At 44.7% G+C, this 6,629-nt stretch overlaps 1 long non-coding RNA gene across 1 annotated transcript; it reads left to right on the forward strand.

The window, feature by feature from the left end:
* Positions 1–3,931: 3,931 nt before the first annotated feature.
* LOC106725340 lies at positions 3,932–6,367 on the forward strand. The gene is made up of 2 exons (XR_001361208.1): positions 3,932–4,960; positions 5,221–6,367. It is a non-coding gene; the product is annotated as an uncharacterized LOC106725340 (long non-coding RNA).
* Positions 6,368–6,629: the final 262 nt, after the last annotated feature.

A 6,629-nucleotide genomic window follows, 5' to 3' on the forward strand; every position in this document is an offset into this window, starting at 1 on the left:
CCTCCCTCTGGCTCACTGGGAAGCCAATGCCACTCTGACATCATGGATGAAAGTCAGGTCTGGCTTTCAAACATTGGGGCTGCTCCTCCCAGCTCAGCCTGGCCAGCTGGACCCTCCCAAAACGGGATCTCTTTTGTCAGCTGCCTTTTATAGAACTATAAAACCAGAAGTTCAAGTAAGAAGCCTTAGACCAGTCACCAGAAGAGTCAGGCTTTGCCTCTCCTGCTCACCTGCCTTCTCTCTCCTCACTGCAGTGGCTTTCACTACTGGCAGAGCCCAGTTGCTGCCTTCCATCTCAGCCCTTTGAAGACCCTACAACCCCCAGAGGCACATGAACCTGCCCAGGAGGGGGACCTGGACATGTGCTTTGGAATTAGGGGAAAGGAAAGAGAAGAGGGGCACTTAGGCTGCCATTACTTGGGAGAAAGAAAGATACTTCTGTAAGGCAGTAAAAGAACACATACAGAATTGGAAAACGTAAAAGAAGCAACCCGGGACCACAGTCCATGAGGACAAGACCTTTGCCAAATAACTGTGACCTTTGCTGCTTCAAATTCCTTCTTTAATCAGTGGCATCCTTTGGCCAAAGAATAAAGGAATAGGGTGGTGGGCCACCAGATGACCTATGGTTAGCTGAGTTTGGAAGGGAGGAGATATTAGACATTTGGAGCTTGAGAAAGGGGTTGAATTCCCTTCTCCTTATGTCAAGAATGGGCCAGAGTAGTTTCTAAATTAATTACAGTGGCAGAAAGAAGCAAATGGATGAAATCAGTTATTTTTGACTTGAAGAAATTGGATCAATATCAACTGTGATTCCTGGGAGAATGAGACGACTTCTACAGTTTAGGAAGTGCCATCTATACTCCAAGTACATGAGGAATAAACCAAAACCAAAGGAACTCACCCCAAGGTTCAAGATGGTGGCTGAGTTAGCACAGCCACACCTGTGGGACCATCTCGTCTACCTTCAGCTTAAAGGATTAACATGAAGTGGAAGGAAAGGTGTTAGTAAAACCATTCTTTGCTCAAATTAAATCACTTATCTTGACTTGATAAGAGATTTTTTTTTTTAGGTGTAACACATGGGACCTTTCTTCTCTTGGCCTTGAGTTATTTGCATGTACCTTGAGCATTAACATTCCTGTGGGTCTCACAGATCATATCTGGCTGTTATATAACTGGCATTATAAGATTGGGAAGGATCTTGATGATAATACCTAGGTCAAAGTCTTTAATTTATGAATGAGAGAGGTTAAACGACATGCTTTGTATACGCCTACATTTATTCATCCAAGATTATTATTACTATCGCTCTTTTTGTTCCTGCTGTTATTATTTAGCACCTACACATGGTAAACATTGTTCTGCACACTGGTGAGTCATTGGTGAACAAAAGGGGGAAAATAATCTTTGTTTTGTGAAGCTTATAGACCAGTTGGAGAAACTGACATTAAACAACATGAACAAATGTGAGAATGGTACCTTTTCAGGAAAAATGATGAAGAAAACAGTGAAAGAGGTGACAGTGCTTGAGATGCAATAGCCAGGAAAGACCTCTCTAAGCAGGTGACCTCTGCAGTGAGCTCTCTATGATGGGACAGAGCCAGACACGAGAAGCTTGGAGACAAGCATTTTTGAGGCCATGGGATGGCAAGGGCCTAGGCCCCCAGGCTGGAATGATCCAGGTGTTCTTTCGAGGCAGAGATAGAATAGTGTAGCTGAAGTATAATGAGTAGAATGATCATGGACCAGAGCAGGATAAAATGCACTGCCCACCACCCTGCTTACAGTTGTCCCTATGGAAGACCCATAAAGCTTTGTGTGGTCCAGGAATGAATGTGTTCTTTGTGAGACCATCCCTCCCCTGTTGTAACTAATCTTGTTCTACAAACTCTTGCAGGGAACAAGCCCAAGGAGAAAGCTGGTTCCCCACCCAAGACACCATCAAGACTCCTCCCCTCATGCACGCCATTGCAGTTTACCACCAAAAGTTTACCAGCCTGCAAGAACATCATGGCCACTCAGACCATCACATCTTGTTACGGGCTGGGTTGGTTTTCCCCCCAACCCCCCCCCCCCCAAAAAAAAGATTCGGTGAAGTCCTAACTTACAGTAGCTCAAAATGTGGCCTTATTTGGAAATAGGGTATTTGAAGATTTAATCAAGAGAAGATGAGGTCATTAGGTGGGCACTAATCCAATATGACTAGTATCCTAATTAAAAGGAGAAATTAAAACACAGGGAAAGTCCCTCAAAATCCTTCCACTGGGATCTATAACTCAGTCTCTAGTTATCAAAATGCCCCATAACCTTACGCTTTTCTATGGATGTTCTCTTCGAATGCCTGCTACAGCGGAATCCAGCCTTCCCTCCAGGTCATGGTTTCCCTTTCAGCTTTCTAGCAGTGGCTCTTTTTTCTTCCCAGGGACACCAGGTCTAGAGAAGGGTTGTGTGTCTTACTTGCTCCACATTCTGTCATCTAGACCATGTCTCCATCCTCTAGCCTCTCCGCCCCCAGCTTCTTTGATGCCCATAGCATTAGACTTCTTTCCAAGTCTCATTTTTAAGGATCCCACTCTCCAACCACTACCTGCCATCTTCCAGATAATTCACTGACTCTTCGGTTGACACCATTCCTTAAACCATTTCATGCCCTTCATTTTCTTCTTTCCATCGTTATAATCACTGCCTTATATAAACTCAGCTTCCATCTCTTCCTCTAGCCTACTGACTTGGAAATCTCCTACCCGGCTTCAACCCAGCTCTCCACCGACTCTGAACCTACACCAGAAGATCTGAATACAACTGGAGGAAAGCATAAAGCGGAGCTGTCTGTCTGGTCACGTGAATTTTTTACCACAAACCTCACTAGGGACCTCAGCATTGCCTGGCAATCCTACTACCTTCTTCTGGTCAATTCACAATCCTGTTCTCCAAGGCCATTATTTCACAGCTTTTCTCCCCTTACAGCCACCTCCTCACTCTCAGTTGATGACCTCATATTTATTCACTGAGAAAACAGAAGTAGGCAGAAGAGAACGCCCTCATCCACCTAAAATGAGTCACCTGTCACCTCCTCAGTACCCATATATCCTGCCTTCCCTGCAGACTGTAGCCTGCTCCCATCGGGGACCTACTCTGTTGCTGGTCCACCATATCCCATCCTGTCTTGCCTACTTAAAGACTGCTCCACAATCATGTCCCCTTCCCTCAATATCATCTCTTCTCTCTGTGTCTCATTCTCATCGGTCTCTAAGTGCACTGGAATATCTCCCCTTTCCTGATGGCTTCTTCTAGCCATCAATTTTAAAAAAATATATTTTTTTATTGATTTCAGAGAGGAAGGGAGAGGGAGAGAGAGATAGAAACACAAATGATGAGAGAAAATCACCTATTAATATGGCCAAGGGGGTGCCTCTTGTACACCCCCTTCTGGGGATTGAGCCTGCAAGCCGGGCATGTGCCCTGACCAGAATCAAACCATGACCACCTGGTTCATAGGTCGATGCTCAACCACTGAGCCACACCAGCCGGGCCTACCTATCACTTGACTTTCTTTTTGCCATAGACCAAAACTCCTTGAAATTGTGACCTATATTCGGCCTCCACTTCTTCACCTTATGAGCTCTTCTCAATCCTTCCTTACCAGGCTTTTGCCTACCGTTACCTGTTCTGGTCTCAGCCCTTGGCCATATTAAAAGACTAATTCTCAATCCTTACCTGGAGATCATAGCAACATGTAGAATAGCAATCTCTCTTCACTTGGCTTTTTTTAAAAAACATTTTATTGATTTTTACAGAGAGGAAGGGAGTGGGATAGAGAGTTAGAAACATCGATGAGAGAGAAACATCAATCAGCTGCCTCCTGCACACCCCTTACTGGGGATGTGCCCGCAACCAAGGTACATGCCCTTGACCGGAATCAAACCTGGGACCCTTCAATCTGCAGGCTGACGCTCTATCCACTGAGCCAAACCGGTTAGGGCTTCACTTGGCTTCTTGTATGTTATACTTTCCTGGTTTTCCTGCTACTCTTTTTCAATCTCCTTTCCTTCATGCCTCCACCTCTCCCTCTCCTCTAAATACTCTTTTGCACCAGAGATTAGCTCTTGCCCCTCTTCTCTTCTGTATCTACACAATCTAGCAGATATCAACCAGAATCATGGCTTTAAATATCTATATGTTCATGACTCATTTATCTTTAGACCTAATCTCTCTCCCTGAATTCCAGACATGTATATTCAACTACCTACCAGACCTCTCCACCCCAATATCTAATAGATATGTTAAATACAATATGCCCAAAATGGGAATCTTGACCTTTCTCTACCCTCTCCTCCCCAAATATGCTCCTCCCACAGGTTTCCCCATCTTAGTGAATGGTGTCACCATTCTCCAGCTCTTCAGGTCCCAAGCAGAGCACTCATCCTTGTACCCTTTCATTGCACAGACAAATTCATCAGTCAACACATCTCACTGCAGTGCATGCCAATGCTACAAAGAAGAATAAACAGGGTGTGGGGATAGAATGTACCAGAAGGCAGGGAAGGTTGGAGGCATTATTTGTTAATCATGGTCAAGGATAGACTCTGAGAAAGTGACATTAAAGCAAAGATTTTCCTGAAACAGAAAGGCACAAGCTCCTGCAGGATCTGAGAAGAAAGCACTCGAGCCAAGGACAAAGCAAGTGCGCAGGTCATGAGGTCAGGAACGTGGCATGTCTGAGGAGGACAGCAAGTTTTGAGTGCCTGAGCAGACGGAAGAGTGACAACCATCAACAGGGGCCAGACTATGAAGGATCTTGTCAGCCGGGGTTGGCCTGATGCTTGTGTTTCATTCTAATTGTTATGGGAAAGTAATGGACAGTTTTCAGCAGGAGACGATCATGATCTGATATATGTTTTATAGGTAATGCTGGCTCCGTGGTGGAAATGAATTGTAAGAGACCAAGAGAAGAACAGTGAGTCCGGATAGGAGCTTATTGCAATATTATAACTTTTTCTATAAAGGGCTGTGCTATGGGCTGAATGTTTGTGGTCCCCTAATAGCCATACATTGAAACCCTAATCGCCAATGGGATGGTATTGGGAGGTGGTGCCTTTGGGAGGTGATTAGGTCATGAGGGTGAAGCCCTCATGATGGGATTGCTGCCCTTATAAGAAGAGACAGGATATCTCTCTCTCTCCCTCTCTCTCTCACTTTCTCTCTCTCTCTTGCCAGGTAAGAATATAACACAAAAATGACCATCTGTAAACTAAGAAGAGGTCCTTCACCAAGCACCCATCAATGCTGGCATCCTAATCTTGACCTTCCCAGCATCCCAGCATCCAGAACTGTGAGAAATACATGTCTATGGCATTTTTGTTAGAGCAGCCTGAGCTGACTAAGACAGGCTAGGGAGTAAATCTTTTAGGCTTTGCTGCCATAAGGTCTCTGTCACAACCACTGAATCTGGCTGTTGCAGTGCTAATTCAGTCACAGCCAATCTGTAAATTAGTGCACGTGTCTATGTGCCAAGAACACTTATTAACAGGCCCTGGGCTGGATTTGGCTTGTGGGTCATAGTTTGCAGACTTCTGTTCTAAACCCGAAATGCTGACGGATTGGCCTAGGCCTATCATATGGGCATAGTTTTAGAGGTTACTCTGGACAGTTACTCTTGCTGTTGATGGATTAAATGTGGGAGCAAATACACTTCTTTGAGATTCACTTTTTAATTATTCCAGTGTGTCACACGGCTTCTACAGGCGTTTCTTTCTTTTTCTTTTTTTGTCATTCCTCAGACGATACTAACATTTATATTTCTATGAGAGTAAAATAAGATAGTTATTCATGGAAAAAGAAATACTGATCTCACTTAGTGGGAAATAAGCTAAACTCTACCCAGAGGGCACTGATTTTATGTGGAAGCAAAATATTCTCCTCCAAACTAACCTCCTAACCCCATGATACTCAGCTCACTAATGTGTGTGTGTGTGTGTGTGTGTGTGTGTGTGTGTGTGTGAGTATGTTTGTGTGTGTGATGAGTGTGTCCTCTCCAATGGGGAGGAGTCTTTTACCACTGAAGTTGTTTAGAATTGCCAGTACAAGATGCCAATAAAAAGACCAACCGTTCATTGCTTTCTTGATTGCTTTTACATTCTCTACCTTCAATTTACCATGGTATTGCCTGTGTCCAGGGCACACACACCCACCGCCCCACTCCCGTGGCACATTATTGTCCGATTGGTCCCAAGGAAACAGTGAAGGCCCTGGGCTAATCCTTCTGCATGAAAACGATGAGACACAGATACTTTAGTCCTAACTCAACCAAACGTTTTATGTGTGATATTGAGAACAACCTCCCATGAAGAAAAAGAAAAAGGAGGAGAAGAGAGTGAAAAAAAAGTCATTTAAGAAATGAATGAGGTGTCACTATATATCTACAATTTCCCCCAAGGACAGCAACTGGTGGATACAGAGTATTAAATAGCAATGGGGACCCTGCTGAGCATAAACTCAATGCACGAGGGAGAGCCGGAGAGGTAACCTGTGTGCCCAGCAACTTTCCACTCCCCCTTCCCTGCGCCCGTCCGGGCTGCCATCCCCTGGCTGGGAACACACTGTGCCGGGTTGGGCTGCAGAGCCTT

This window comes from Myotis brandtii, unplaced genomic scaffold (genome assembly GCF_000412655.1).
Source record: "Myotis brandtii unplaced genomic scaffold, ASM41265v1 scaffold157, whole genome shotgun sequence".
NCBI classification, from domain to species: Eukaryota; Metazoa; Chordata; class Mammalia; order Chiroptera; family Vespertilionidae; genus Myotis; species Myotis brandtii.